The sequence below is a fragment of the Acomys minous genome, assembly GCF_964271855.1.
Source record: "Acomys minous genome assembly, contig: scaffold_24, whole genome shotgun sequence".
Classification (NCBI taxonomy): Eukaryota; Metazoa; Chordata; class Mammalia; order Rodentia; family Muridae; genus Acomys; species Acomys minous.
This window is the reverse complement of record NW_028182181.1, coordinates 4,045,539-4,059,442: the sequence shown is the minus strand read 5'-3', so window position 1 is coordinate 4,059,442 and position 13,904 is coordinate 4,045,539.

Genomic DNA, 13,904 nt, shown 5'->3' with positions numbered 1-13,904 from the left:
AGCATTTCTCTTGCTTCCCTGTGCGTAGGGAAGCTCAGTTTTAGTCACAGTAGCTCCCACAAGTGTCTCCTCAGTGTGTTCCCATTTCCTTAGAAACAGTGTATTTGCTGGGAGAAAAGTGCATTACTGTGCGCTATCACCGTTCAGCAAATACATGTGTAGAAGCACAGCGCTAGCAGAAACGAACGTTTCTCGACGTTTTCTAACTCAGGGAACAAGTTGCACACTTCTGAGATGCATTTGGGCAACTTTGTCAGAAATGAGTTTTTTGCCTACAGAGACATGCCTATTTGTGCCGTAGTACATATTCTCAGTATGTAACTGGGCTTGATGAAATCAGCATTTCTCTTGCTTCCCTGTGCGTAGGGAAGCTCAGTTTTAGTCACAGTAGCTCCCACTAGTGTCTCCTCAGTGTGTTCCCATTGTCTTAGAAACAGTGTATTTGCTGGGAGAAAAGTGCATTACTGTGCGCTTTCACCGTTCAGCAAGTACATGTGTAGAAGCACAGCGCTAGCAGAAACGACCGTTTCTCGACGTTTTCTAACTCAGAGAACAAGTTGCACACTTCTGAGATGCATTTGGGCAACTTTGTCAGAAATGAGTTTTTTGCCTACAGAGACATGCCTATTTGCGCAGTAGTACAGATTCTGAGTATGTAACTGGGCTTGATGAAATCAGCATTTCTCTTGCTTCCCTGTGCGTAGGGAAGCTCAGTTTTAGTCACAGTAGCTCCCACAAGTGTCTCCTCAGTGTGTTCCCATTTCCTTAGAAACAGTGTATTTGCTGGGAGAAAAGTGCATTACTGTGCGCTTTCACCGTTCAGCAAATACATGTGTAGAAGCACAGCGCTAGCAGAAACGAACGTTTCTCGACATTTTCTAACTCAGGAAACAAGTTGCACACCTCTGAGATGCATTTGGGCAACTTTGTCAGAAATGAGTTTTTTGCCTAAAGAGACATGCCTATTTGCGCAGTAGTACAGATTCTGAGTATGTAACTGGGCTTGATGAAATCAGCATTTCTCTTGCTTCCCTGTGCGTAGGGAAGCTCAGTTTTAGTCACAGTAGCTCCCACAAGTGTCTCCTCAGTGTGTTCCCATTTCCTTAGAAACAGTGTATTTGCTGGGAGAAAAGTACATTACTGTGTGCTTTCACCGTTCAGCAAATACATGTGTAGAAGTACAGCGCTAGCAGAAACGACAGTTTCTCGACGTTTTCTAACTCAGGTAACAAGTTGCACACTTCTGAGATGCATTTGGGCAACTTTGTCAGAAATGAGTTTTTTGCCTACAGACCCATGTCTATTTGCGCAGTAGTACAGGTTCTGAGTATGTAACTGGGCTTGATGAAATCAGCATTTCTCTTGCTTCCCTGTGCGTAGGGAAGCTCAGTTTTAGTCACAGTAGCTCCCACAAGTGTCTCCTCAGTGTGTTCCCATTTCCTTAGAAACAGTGTATTTGCTGGGAGAAAAGTGCATTACTGTGCGCTTTCACCGTTCAGCAAATACATGTGTAGAAGCACAGCGCTAGCAGAAACGACTGTTTCTCGACGTTTTCTAACTCAGGGAACAAGTTGCACACTTCTGAGATGCATTTGGGCAACTTTGTCAGAAATGAGTTTTTTGCCTACAGAGACATGCCTATTTGCGCAGTAGTACAGATTCTGAGTATGTAACTGGGCTTGATGAAATCAGCATTTCTCTTGCTTCCCTGTGCGTAGGGAAGCTCAGTTTTAGTCACTGTAGCTCCCACAAGTGTCTCCTCAGTGTGTTCCCATTTCCTTAAAAACAGTGTATTTGCTGGGAGAAAAGTGCATTACTGTGCGCTTTCACCGTTCAGCAAGTACACTTGTAGAAGCACAGCGCTAGCAGAAACGAACGTTTCTCGACATTTTCTAACTCAGGGAACAAGTTGCACACTTCTGAGATGCATTTGGGCAACTTTGTCCGAAATGAGTTTTTTGCCTACAGAGACATGCCTGTTTGCGCAGTAGTACAGATTCTGAGTATGTAACTGGGCTTGATGAAATCAGCATTTCTCTTGCTTCCCTGTGCGTAGGGAAGCTCAGTTTTAGTCACAGTAGCTCCCACAAGTGTCTCCTTAGTGTGTTCCCATTTCCGTAGAAACAGTGTATTTGCTAGGAGAAAAGTGCATTACTGTGCGCTTTCACCATTCAGCAAATACATTTGTAGAAGCACAGCGCTAGCAGAAACAACCGTTTCTCGACGTTTTCTAACTCAGGGAACAAGTTGCACACTTCTGAGATGCATTTGGGCAACTTTGTCAGAAATGAGTTTTTTGCCTACAGAGACATGCCTATTTGCGCAGTAGTACAGATTCTGAGTATGTAACTGGGCTTGATGAAATCAGCATTTCTCTTGCTTCCCTGTGCGTAGGGAAGCTCAGTTTTAGTCACAGTAGCTCCCACAAGTGTCTCCTCAGTGTGTTCCCATTTCCTTAGAAACAGTGTATTTGCTGGGAGAAAAGTGCATTACTGTGCGCTTTCACCGTTCAGCAAATACATGTGTAGAAGCACAGCGCTAGCAGAAACGAACGTTTCTCGACATTTTCTAACTCAGGAAACAAGTTGCACACTTCTGAGATGCATTTGGGCAACTTTGTCAGAAATGAGTTTTTTGCCTACAGAGACATGCCTGTTTGCGCAGTAGTACAGATTCTGAGTATGTAACTGGGCTTGATGAAATCAGCATTTCTCTGGCTTCCCTGTGCGTAGGGAAGCTCAGTTTTAGTCACAGTAGCTCCCACAAGTGTCTCCACAGTGTTTTCATTTCCGTAGAAACAGTGTATTTGTTGGGAGAAAACTGCATTACTGTGCGCTTTCACCGTTCAGCAAATACATGTGTAGAAGCACAGCGCTAGCAGAAATGAACGTTTCTCGACGTTTTCTAACTCAGGGGACAAGTTGCACACTTCTGAGATGCATTTGGGCAACTTTGTCAGAAATGAGTTTTTTGCCTAAAGAGACATGCCTATTTGCGCAGTAGTACAGATTCTGAGTATGTAACTGGGCTTGATGAAATCAGCATTTCTCTTGCTTCCCTGTGCGTAGGGAAGCTCAGTTTTAGTCACAGTAGCTCCCACAATTGTCTCCTCAGTGTGTTCCCAGTTCCTTAGAAACAGTGTATTTGCTCGGAGAAAAGTACATTACTGTGCGCTTTCACCGTTCAGCAAATACATTTGTAGAACCACAGCGCTAGCTGAAACAACCGTTTCTCAACGTTTTCTAACTCAGGGAACAAGTTGCACACTTCTGAGATGCATTTGGGCAACTTTGTCAGAAATGAGTTTTTTGCCTACAGAGACATGCCTATTTGCGCAGTAGTACAGATTCTGAGTATGTAACTGGGCTTGATGAAATCAGCATTTCTCTTGCTTCCCTGTGCGTAGGGAAGCTCAGTTTTAGTCACAGTAGCTCCCACAAGTGTCTCCTCAGTGTGTTCCCATTTCCTTAGAAACAGTGTATTTGCTGGGAGAAAAGTGCATTACTGTGCGCTTTCACCGTTCAGCAAATACATGTGTAGAAGCACAGCGCTAGCAGAAACGAACGTTTCTCGACGGTTTCTAACACAGGGAACAAGTTGCACACTTCTGAGATGCATTTGGGCAACTTTGTCAGAAAGGAGTTTTTTGCCTAAAGAGACATGCCTATTTGCGCAGTAGTACAGATTCTGAGTATGTAACTGGGCTTGATGAAATCAGCATTTCTCTTGCTTCCCTGTGCGTAGGGAAGCTCAGTTTTAGTCACAGTAGCTCCCACAAGTGTCTCCTCAGTGTGTTCCCATTTCCTTAGAAACAGTGTATTTGCTGGGAGAAAAGTGCATTACTGTGCGCTTTCACCGTTCAGCAAATACATGTGTAGAGGCACAGCGCTAGCAGAAACGAACGTTTCTCGACGTTTTCTAACTCAGGGAACAAGTTGCACACTTCTGAGATGCATTTGGGCAACTTTGTCAGAAATGAGTTTTTTGCCTACAGAGACATGCCTATTTGTGCCGTAGTACATATTCTCAGTATGTAACTGGGCTTGATGAAATCAGCATTTCTCTTGCTTCCCTGTGCGTAGGGAAGCTCAGTTTTAGTCACAGTAGCTCCCACAAGTGTCTCCTCAGTGTGTTCCCATTTTCTTAGAAACAGTGTATTTGCTGGGAGAAAAGGGCATTACTGTGCGCTTTCACCGTTCAGCAAGTACATTTGTAAAAGTACAGCGCTAGCAGAAACGACCGTTTCTCGACGTTTTCTAACTCAGGGAACAAGTTGCACACTTCTGAGATGCATTTGGGCAACTTTGTCAGAAATGAGTTTTTTTCCTACAGAGACATGCCTATTTGCGCAGTAGTAGAGATTCTGAGTATGTAACTGGGCTTGATGAAATCAGCATTTCTCTTGCTTCCCTGTGCGTAGGGAAGCTCAGTTTTAGTCCCAGTAGCTCCCACAAGTGTCTCCTCAGTGTGTTCCCATTTCCTTAGAAAGAGTGTATTTGCTGGGAGAAAAGTGCATTACTGTGTGCTTTCACCGTTCAGCAAATACATGTGTAGAAGCACAGCGCTAGCAGAAACGAACGTTTCTCGACGTTTTCTAACTCAGGGAACAAGTTGCACACTTCTGAGATGCATTTGGGTAACTTTCTCAAAAATGAGTTTTTTGCGTACAGAGACATGCCTATTTGCGCAGTAGTAGAGATTCTGAGTATGTTACTGGGCTTGATGAAATTAGCATTTCTCTTGCTTCCCTGTGCGTAGGGAAGCTCAGTTTTAGTCCCAGTAGCTCCCACAAGTGTCTCCTCAGTGTGTTCGCATTTCCTTAGAAACAGTGTATTTGCTGGGAGAAAAGTGCATTACTGTGCGCTTTCACCGTTCAGCAAATACATGTGTAGAAGCACAGCGCTAGCAGAAACGAAAGTTTCTCGACGGTTTCTAACACAGGGAACAAGTTGCACACTTCTGAGATGCATTTGGGCAACTTTGTCAGAAAGGAGTTTTTTGCCTACAGAGACATGCCTATTTGCGCAGTAGTACAGATTCTGAGTATGTAACTGGGCTTGATGAAATCAGCATTTCTCTTGCTTCCCTGTGCGTAGGGAAGCTCAGTTTTAGTCACAGTAGCTCCCACAAGTCTCTCCTCAGTGTGTTCCCATTTCCTTAGAAACAGTGTATTTGCTGGGAGAAAAGTGCATTACTGTGCGCTTTCACCGTTCAGCAAATACATGTGTAGAAGCACAGCGCTAGCAGAAACGAACGTTTCTCGACGTTTTCTAACTCAGGGAACAAGTTGCACACTTCTGAGATGCATTTGGGCAACTTTGTCAGAAATGAGTTTTTTGCCTACAGAGACATGCCTATTTGTGCCGTAGTACATATTCTCAGTATGTAACTGGGCTTGATGAAATCAGCATTTCTCTTGCTTCCCTGTGCGTAGGGAAGCTCAGTTTTAGTCACAGTAGCTCCCACAAGTGTCTCCTCAGTGTGTTCCCATTTCCTTAGAAACAGTGTATTTGCTGGGAGAAAACTGCATTACTGTGCGCTTTCACCGTTCAGCAAGTACATGTGTAGAAGCACAGCGCTAGCAGAAACGACCGTTTTTCGACGTTTTCTAACTCAGGGAACAAGTTGCACACTTCTGAGATGCATTTGGGCAACTTTGTCAGAAATGAGTTTTTTGCCTACAGAGACATGCCTATTTGCGCAGTAGTAGAGATTCTGAGTATGTAACTGGGCTTTATGAAATCAGCATTTCTCTTGCTTCCCTGTGCGTAGGGAAGCTCAGTTTTAGTCCCAGTAGCTCCCACAAGTGTCTCCTCAGTGTGTTCCCATTTCCTTAGAAAGAGTGTATTTGCTGGGAGAAAAGTGCATTACTGTGCGCTTTCACCGTTCAGCAAATACATGTGTAGAAGCACAGCGCTAGCAGAAACGACCGTTTCTCGACGTTTTCTAACTCAGGGAGCAAGTTGCACACTTCTGAGATGCATTTGGGCAACTTTGTCCGAAATGAGTTTTTTGCCTACAGAGACATGCCTATTTGCGCAGTAGTACAGATTCTGAGTATGTAACTGGGCTTGATGAAATCAGCATTTCTCTTGCTTCCCTGTGCGTAGGGAAGCTCAGTTTTAGTCACAGTAGCTCCCACAAGTGTCTCCTCAGTGTGTTCCCATTTCCTTAGAAACAGTGTATTTGCTGGGAGAAAAGTGCATTACTGTGTGCTTTCACCGTTCAGCAAATACATGTGTAGAAGCACAGCGCTAGCAGAAACGAACGTTTCTCGACGTTTTCTAACTCAGGGAACAAGTTGCACACTTCTGAGATGCATTTGGGTAACTTTCTCAAAAATGAGTTTTTTGCGTACAGTGACATGCCTATTTGCGCAGTAGTAGAGATTCTGAGTATGTTACTGGGCTTGATGAAATCAGCATTTCTCTTGCTTCCCTGTGCGTAGGGAAGCTCAGTTTTAGTCCCAGTAGCTCCCACAAGTGTCTCCTCAGTGTGTTCCCATTTCCTTAGAAACAGTGTATTTGCTGGGAGAAAAGTGCATTACTGTGCGCTTTCACCGTTCAGCAAATACATGTGTAGAAGCACAGCGCTAGCAGAAACGAATGTTTCTCGACGTTTTCTAACTCAGGGAACAAGTTGCACACTTCTGAGATGCATTTGGGCAACTTTGTCAGAAATGAGTTTTTTGCCTACAGAGATATGCCTATTTGCGCAGTAGTACAGATTCTGAGTATGTAACTGGGCTTGATGAAATCAGCATTTCTCTTGCTTCCCTGTGCGTAGGGAAGCTCAGTTTTAGTCACAGTAGCTCCCACAAGTCTCTCCTCAGTGTGTTCCCATTTCCTTAGAAACAGTGTATTTGCTGGGAGAAAAGTGCATTACTGTGCGCTTTCACCGTTCAGCAAATACATGTGTAGAAGCACAGCGCTAGCAGAAACGAACGTTTCTCGACATTTTCTAACTCAGGGAACAAGTTGCACACTTCTGAGATGCATTTGGGCAACTTTGTCAGAAATGAGTTTTTTGCCTACAGAGACATGCCTGTTTGCGCAGTAGTACAGATTCTGAGTATGTAACTGGGCTTGATGAAATCAGCATTCCTCTTGCTTCCCTGTGCGTAGGGAAGCTCAGTTTTAGTCACAGTAGCTCCCACAAGTGTCTCCACAGTGTTTTCATTTCCATAGAAACAGTGTATTTCCTGGGAGAAAACTGCATTACTGTGCGCTTTCACCGTTCAGCAAATACATGTGTAGAAGCACAGCGCTAGCAGAAAAGACCATTTCTCGACGTTTTCTAACTCAGGGGACAAGTTGCACACTTCTGAGATGCATTTGGGCAACTTTGTCAGAAATGAGTTTTTTGCCTAAAGAGACATGCCTATTTGCGCAGTAGTACAGATTCTGAGTTTGTAACTGGGCTTGATGACATCAGCATTTCTCTTGCTTCCCTGTGCGTAGGGAAGCTCAGTTTTAGTCACAGTAGCTCCCACAAGTGTCTTCTTAGTGTGTTCCCATTTCCGTAGAAACAGTGTATTTGCTAAGAGAAAAGTGCATTACTGTGCGCTTTCACCGTTCAGCAAATACATTTGTAGAAGCACAGCGCTAGCAGAAACAACCGTTTCTCGACGTTTTCTAACTCAGGGAACAAGTTGCACACTTCTGAGATGCATTTGGGCAACTTTGTCAGAAATGAGTTTTTTGCCTACAGAGACATGCCTATTTGCGCAGTAGTACAGATTCTGAGTATGTAACTGGGCTTGATGAAATCAGCATTTCTCTTGCTTCCCTGTGCGTAGGGAAGCTCAGTTTTAGTCACAGTAGCTCCCACAAGTGTCTCCTCAGTGTGTTCCCATTTCCTTAGAAACAGTGTATTTGCTGGGAGAAAAGTGCATTACTGTGTGCTTTCACCGTTCAGCAAATACATGTGTAGAAGCACAGCGCTAGCAGAAACGACCGTTTCTCGACGTTTTCTAATTCAGGGAACAAGTTGCACACTTCTGAGATGCATTTGGGCAACTTTGTCAGAAATGAGTTTTTTGCCTACAGAGACATGCCTATTTGCGCAGTAGTACAGATTCTGAGTATGTAACTGGGCTTGATGAAATCAGCATTTCTCTTGCTTCCCTGTGCGTAGGGAAGCTCAGTTTTAGTCACAGTAGCTCCCACAAGTCTCTCCTCAGTGTGTTCCCATTTCCTTAGAAACAGTGTATTTGCTGGGAGAAAAGTGCATTACTGAGCGCTTTCACCGTTCAGCAAATACATGTGTAGAAGCACAGCGCTAGCAGAAACGAACGTTTCTCGACATTTTCTAACTCAGGGAACAAGTTGCACACTTCTGAGATGCATTTGGGCAACTTTGTCAGAAATGAGTTTTTTGCCTACAGAGACATGCCTGTTTGCGCAGTAGTACAGATTCTGAGTATGTAACTGGGCTTGATGAAATCAGCATTTCTCTTGCTTCCCTGTGCGTAGGGAAGCTCAGTTTTAGTCACAGTAGCTCCCACAAGTGTCTCCACAGTGTTTTCATTTCCGTAGAAACAGTGTATTTGCTGGGAGAAAACTGCATTACTGCGCTTTCACCGTTCAGCAAATACATGTGTAGAAGCACAGCGCTAGCAGAAAAGACCATTTCTCGACGTTTTCTAACTCAGGGGACAAGTTGCACACTTCTGAGATGCATTTGGGCAACTTTGTCAGAAATGAGTTTTTTGCCTAAAGAGACATGCCTATTTGCGCAGTAGTACAGATTCTGAGTATGTAACTGGGCTTGATGAAATCAGCATTTCTCTTGCTTCCCTGTGCGTAGGGAAGCTCAGTTTTAGTCACAGTAGCTCCCACAAGTGTCTCCTTAGTGTGTTCCCATTTCCGTAGAAACAGTGTATTTGCTAGGAGAAAAGTGCATTACTGTGCGCTTTCACCGTTCAGGAAATACATTTGTAGAAGCACAGCGCTAGCAAAAACAACCGTTTCTCGACGTTTTCTAACTCAGGGAACAAGTTGCACACTTCTGAGATGCATTTGGGCAACTTTGTCAGAAATGAGTTTTTTGCCTACAGAGACATGCCTATTTGCGCAGTAGTACAGATTCTGAGTATGTAACTGGGCTTGATGAAATCAGCATTTCTCTTGCTTCCCTGTGCGTAGGGAAGCTCAGTTTTAGTCACAGTAGCTCCCACAAGTGTCTCCTCAGTGTGTTCCCATTTCCTTAGAAACAGTGTATTTGCTGGGAGAAAAGTGCATTACTGTGCGCTTTCACCGTTCAGCAAATACATGTGTAGAAGCACAGCGCTAGCAGAAACGAACATTTCTCGACGTTTTCTAACTCAGGGAACAAGTTGCACACTTCTGAGATGCATTTGGGCAACTTTGTCAGAAAGGAGTTTTTTGCCTACAGAGACATGCCTATTTGCGCAGTAGTACAGATTCTGAGTATGTAACTGGGCTTGATGAAATCAGCATTTCTCTTGCTTCCCTGTGCGTAGGGAAGCTCAGTTTTAGTCACAGTAGCTCCCACAAGTGTCTCCTCAGTGTGTTCCCATTTCCTTAGAAACAGTGTATTTGCTGGGAGAAAAGTGCATTACTGTGTGCTTTCACCGTTCAGCAAATACATGTGTAGAAGCACAGCGCTAGCAGAAACGACCGTTTCTCGACGTTTTCTAATTCAGGGAACAAGTTGCACACTTCTGAGATGCATTTGGGCAACTTTGTCAGAAATGAGTTTTTTGCCTACAGAGACATGCCTATTTGCGCAGTAGTACAGATTCTGAGTATGTAACTGGGCTTGATGAAATCAGCATTTCTCTTGCTTCCCTGTGCGTAGGGAAGCTCAGTTTTAGTCACAGTAGCTCCCACAAGTCTCTCCTCAGTGTGTTCCCATTTCCTTAGAAACAGTGTATTTGCTGGGAGAAAAATGCATTACTGAGCGCTTTCACCGTTCAGCAAATACATGTGTAGAAGCACAGCGCTAGCAGAAACGAACGTTTCTCGACATTTTCTAACTCAGGGAACAAGTTGCACACTTCTGAGATGCATTTGGGCAACTTTGTCAGAAATGAGTTTTTTGCCTACAGAGACATGCCTGTTTGCGCAGTAGTACAGATTCTGAGTATGTAACTGGGCTTGATGAAATCAGCATTTCTCTTGCTTCCCTGTGCGTAGGGAAGCTCAGTTTTAGTCACAGTAGCTCCCACAAGTGTCTCCACAGTGTTTTCATTTCCGTAGAAACAGTGTATTTGCTGGGAGAAAACTGCATTACTGCGCTTTCACCGTTCAGCAAATACATGTGTAGAAGCACAGCGCTAGCAGAAAAGACCATTTCTCGACGTTTTCTAACTCAGGGGACAAGTTGCACACTTCTGAGATGCATTTGGGCAACTTTGTCAGAAATGAGTTTTTTGCCTAAAGAGACATGCCTATTTGCGCAGTAGTACAGATTCTGAGTATGTAACTGGGCTTGATGAAATCAGCATTTCTCTTGCTTCCCTGTGCGTAGGGAAGCTCAGTTTTAGTCACAGTAGCTCCCACAAGTGTCTCCTTAGTGTGTTCCCATTTCCGTAGAAACAGTGTATTTGCTAGGAGAAAAGTGCATTACTGTGCTCTTTCACCGTTCAGGAAATACATTTGTAGAAGCACAGCGCTAGCAAAAACAACCGTTTCTCGACGTTTTCTAACTCAGGGAACAAGTTGCACACTTCTGAGATGCATTTGGGCAACTTTGTCAGAAATGAGTTTTTTGCCTACAGAGACATGCCTATTTGCGCAGTAGTACAGATTCTGAGTATGTAACTGGGCTTGATGAAATCAGCATTTCTCTTGCTTCCCTGTGCGTAGGGAAGCTCAGTTTTAGTCACAGTAGCTCCCACAAGTGTCTCCTCAGTGTGTTCCCATTTCCTTAGAAACAGTGTATTTGCTGGGAGAAAAGTGCATTACTGTGCGCTTTCACCGTTCAGCAAATACATGTGTAGAATCACAGCGCTAGCAGAAACGAACGTTTCTCGACGGTTTCTAACACAGGGAACAAGTTGCACACTTCTGAGATGCATTTGGGCAACTTTGTCAGAAAGGAGTTTTTTGCCTACAGAGACATGCCTATTTGCGCAGTAGTACAGATTCTGAGTATGTAACTGGGCTTGATGAAATCAGCATTTCTCTTGCTTCCCTGTGCGTAGGGAAGCTCAGTTTTAGTCACAGTAGCTCCCACAAGTGTCTCCTCAGTGTGTTCCCATTTCCTTAGAAACAGTGTATTTGCTGGGAGAAAAGTGCATTACTGTGCGCTTTCACCGTTCAGCAAATACATGTGTAGAAGCACAGCGCTAGCAGAAACGAACATTTCTCGACGTTTTCTAACTCAGGGAACAAGTTGCACACTTCTGAGATGCATTTGGGCAACTTTGTCAGAAATGAGTTTTTTGCCTACAGAGACATGCCTATTTGTGCCGTAGTACATATTCTCAGTATGTAACTGGGCTTGATGAAATCAGCATTTCTCTTGCTTCCCTGTGCGTAGGGAAGCTGAGTTTTAGTCACAGTAGCTCCCACAAGTGTCTCCTCAGTGTGTTCCCATTTTCTTAGAAACAGTGTATTTGCTGGGAGAAAAGTGCATTACTGTGCGCTTTCACCGTTCAGCAAGTACATGTGTAGAAGCACAGCGCTAGCAGAAACGACCGTTTCTCGACGTTTTCTAACTCAGGGAACAAGTTGCACACTTCTGAGATGCATTTGGGCAACTTTGTCAGAAATGAGTTTTTTGCCTACAGAGACATGCCTATTTGCGCAGTAGTAAAGATTCTGAGTATGTAACTGGGCTTTATGAAATCAGCATTTCTCTTGCTTCCCTGTGCGTAGGGAAGCTCACTTTTAGTCACAGTAGCTCCCACAAGTGTCTCCTCAGTGTGTTCCCATTTCCTTAGAAACAGTGTATTTGCTGTGAGAAAAGTGCATTACTGTGTGCTTTCACCGTTCAGCAAATACATGTGTAGAAGCACAGCGCTAGCAGAAACGAACGTTTCTCGACGTTTTCTAACTCAGGGAACAAGTTGCACACTTCTGAGATGCATTTGGGTAACTTTCTCAAAAATGAGTTTTTTGCGTACGGAGACATGCCTATTTGCGCAGTAGTAGAGATTCTGAGTATGTTACTGGGCTTGATGAAATCAGCATTTCTCTTGCTTCCCTGTGCGTAGGGAAGCTCAGTTTTAGTCCCAGTAGCTCCCACAAGTGTCTCCTCAGTGTGTTCCCATTTCCTTAGAAACAGTGTATTTGCTGGGAGAAAAGTGCATTACTGTGCGCTTTCACCGTTCAGCAAATACATGTGTAGAAGCACAGCGCTAGCAGAAACGACCGTTTCTCGACGTTTTCTAACTCAGGGAACAAGTTGCACACTTCTGAGATGCATTTGGGCAACTTTGTCAGAAATGAGTTTTTTGCCTACAGAGACATGCCTATTTGCGCAGTAGTACAGATTCTGAGTATATAACTGGGCTTGATGAAATCAGCATTTCTCTTGCTTCCCTGTGCGTAGGGAAGCTCAGTTTTAGTCACAGTAGCTCCCACAAGTGTCTCCTTAGTGTGTTCCCATTTCCGTAGAAACAGTGTATTTGCTAGGAGAAAAGTGCATTACTGTGCGCTTTCACCGTTCAGCAAATACATTTGTAGAAGCACAGCGCTAGCAGAAACAACCGTTTCTCGATGTTTTCTAACTATGGGAACAAGTTGCACACTTCTGAGATGCATTTGGGCAACTTTGTCAGAAATGAGTTTTTTGCCTACAGAGACATGCCTATTTGCGCAGTAGTACAGATTCTGAGTATGTAACTGGGCTTGATGAAATCAGCATTTCTCTTGCTTCCCTGTGCGTAGGGAAGCTCAGTTTTATTCCCAGTAGCTCCCACAAGTGTCTCCTCAGTGTGTTCCCATTTCCTTAGAAACAGTGTATTTGCTGGGAGAAAAGTGCATTACTGTGCGCTTTCACCGTTCAGCAAATACATGTGTAGAAGCACAGCGCTAGCAGAAACGAACGTTTCTCGACGGTTTCTAACACAGGGAACAAGTTGCACACTTCTGAGATGCATTTGGGCAACTTTGTAAGAAAGGAGTTTTTTGCCTACAGAGACATGCCTATTTGCGCAGTAGTACAGATTCTGAGTATGTAACTGGGCTTGATGAAATCAGCATTTCTCTTGCTTCCCTGTGCGTAGGGAAGCTCAGTTTTAGTCACAGTAGCTCCCACAAGTGTCTCCTCAGTGTGTTCCCATTTCCTTAGAAACAGTGTATTTGCTGGGAGAAAAGTACATTACTGTGCGCTTTCACCGTTCAGCAAATACATGTGTAGAAGCACAGCGCTAGCAGAAACGAACGTTTCTCGACGTTTTCTAACTCAGGGAACAAGTTGCACACTTCTGAGATGCATTTGGGCAACTTTGTCAGAAATGAGTTTTTTGCCTACAGAGACATGCCTATTTGTGCCGTAGTACATATTCTCAGTATGTAACTGGGCTTGATGAAATCAGCATTTCTCTTGCTTCCCTGTGCGTAGGGAAGCTCAGTTTTAGTCACAGTAGCTCCCACAAGTGTATCCTCAGTGTGTTCCCATTTCCTTAGAAACAGTGTATTTGCTGGGAGAAAAGCGCATTACTGTGCGCTTTCACCGTTCAGCAAGTACATGTGTAGAAGCACAGCGCTAGCAGAAACGACCGTTTCTCGACGTTTTCTAACTCAGGGAACAAGTTGCACACTTCTGAGATGCATTTGGGCAACTTTGTCAGAAATGAGTTTTTTGCCTACAGAGACATGCCTATTTGCGCAGTAGTAGAGATTCTGAGTATGTAACTGGGCTTTATGAAATCAGCATTTCTCTTGCTTCCCTGTGCGTAGGGAAGCTCAGTTTTAGTCCCAGTAGCTCCC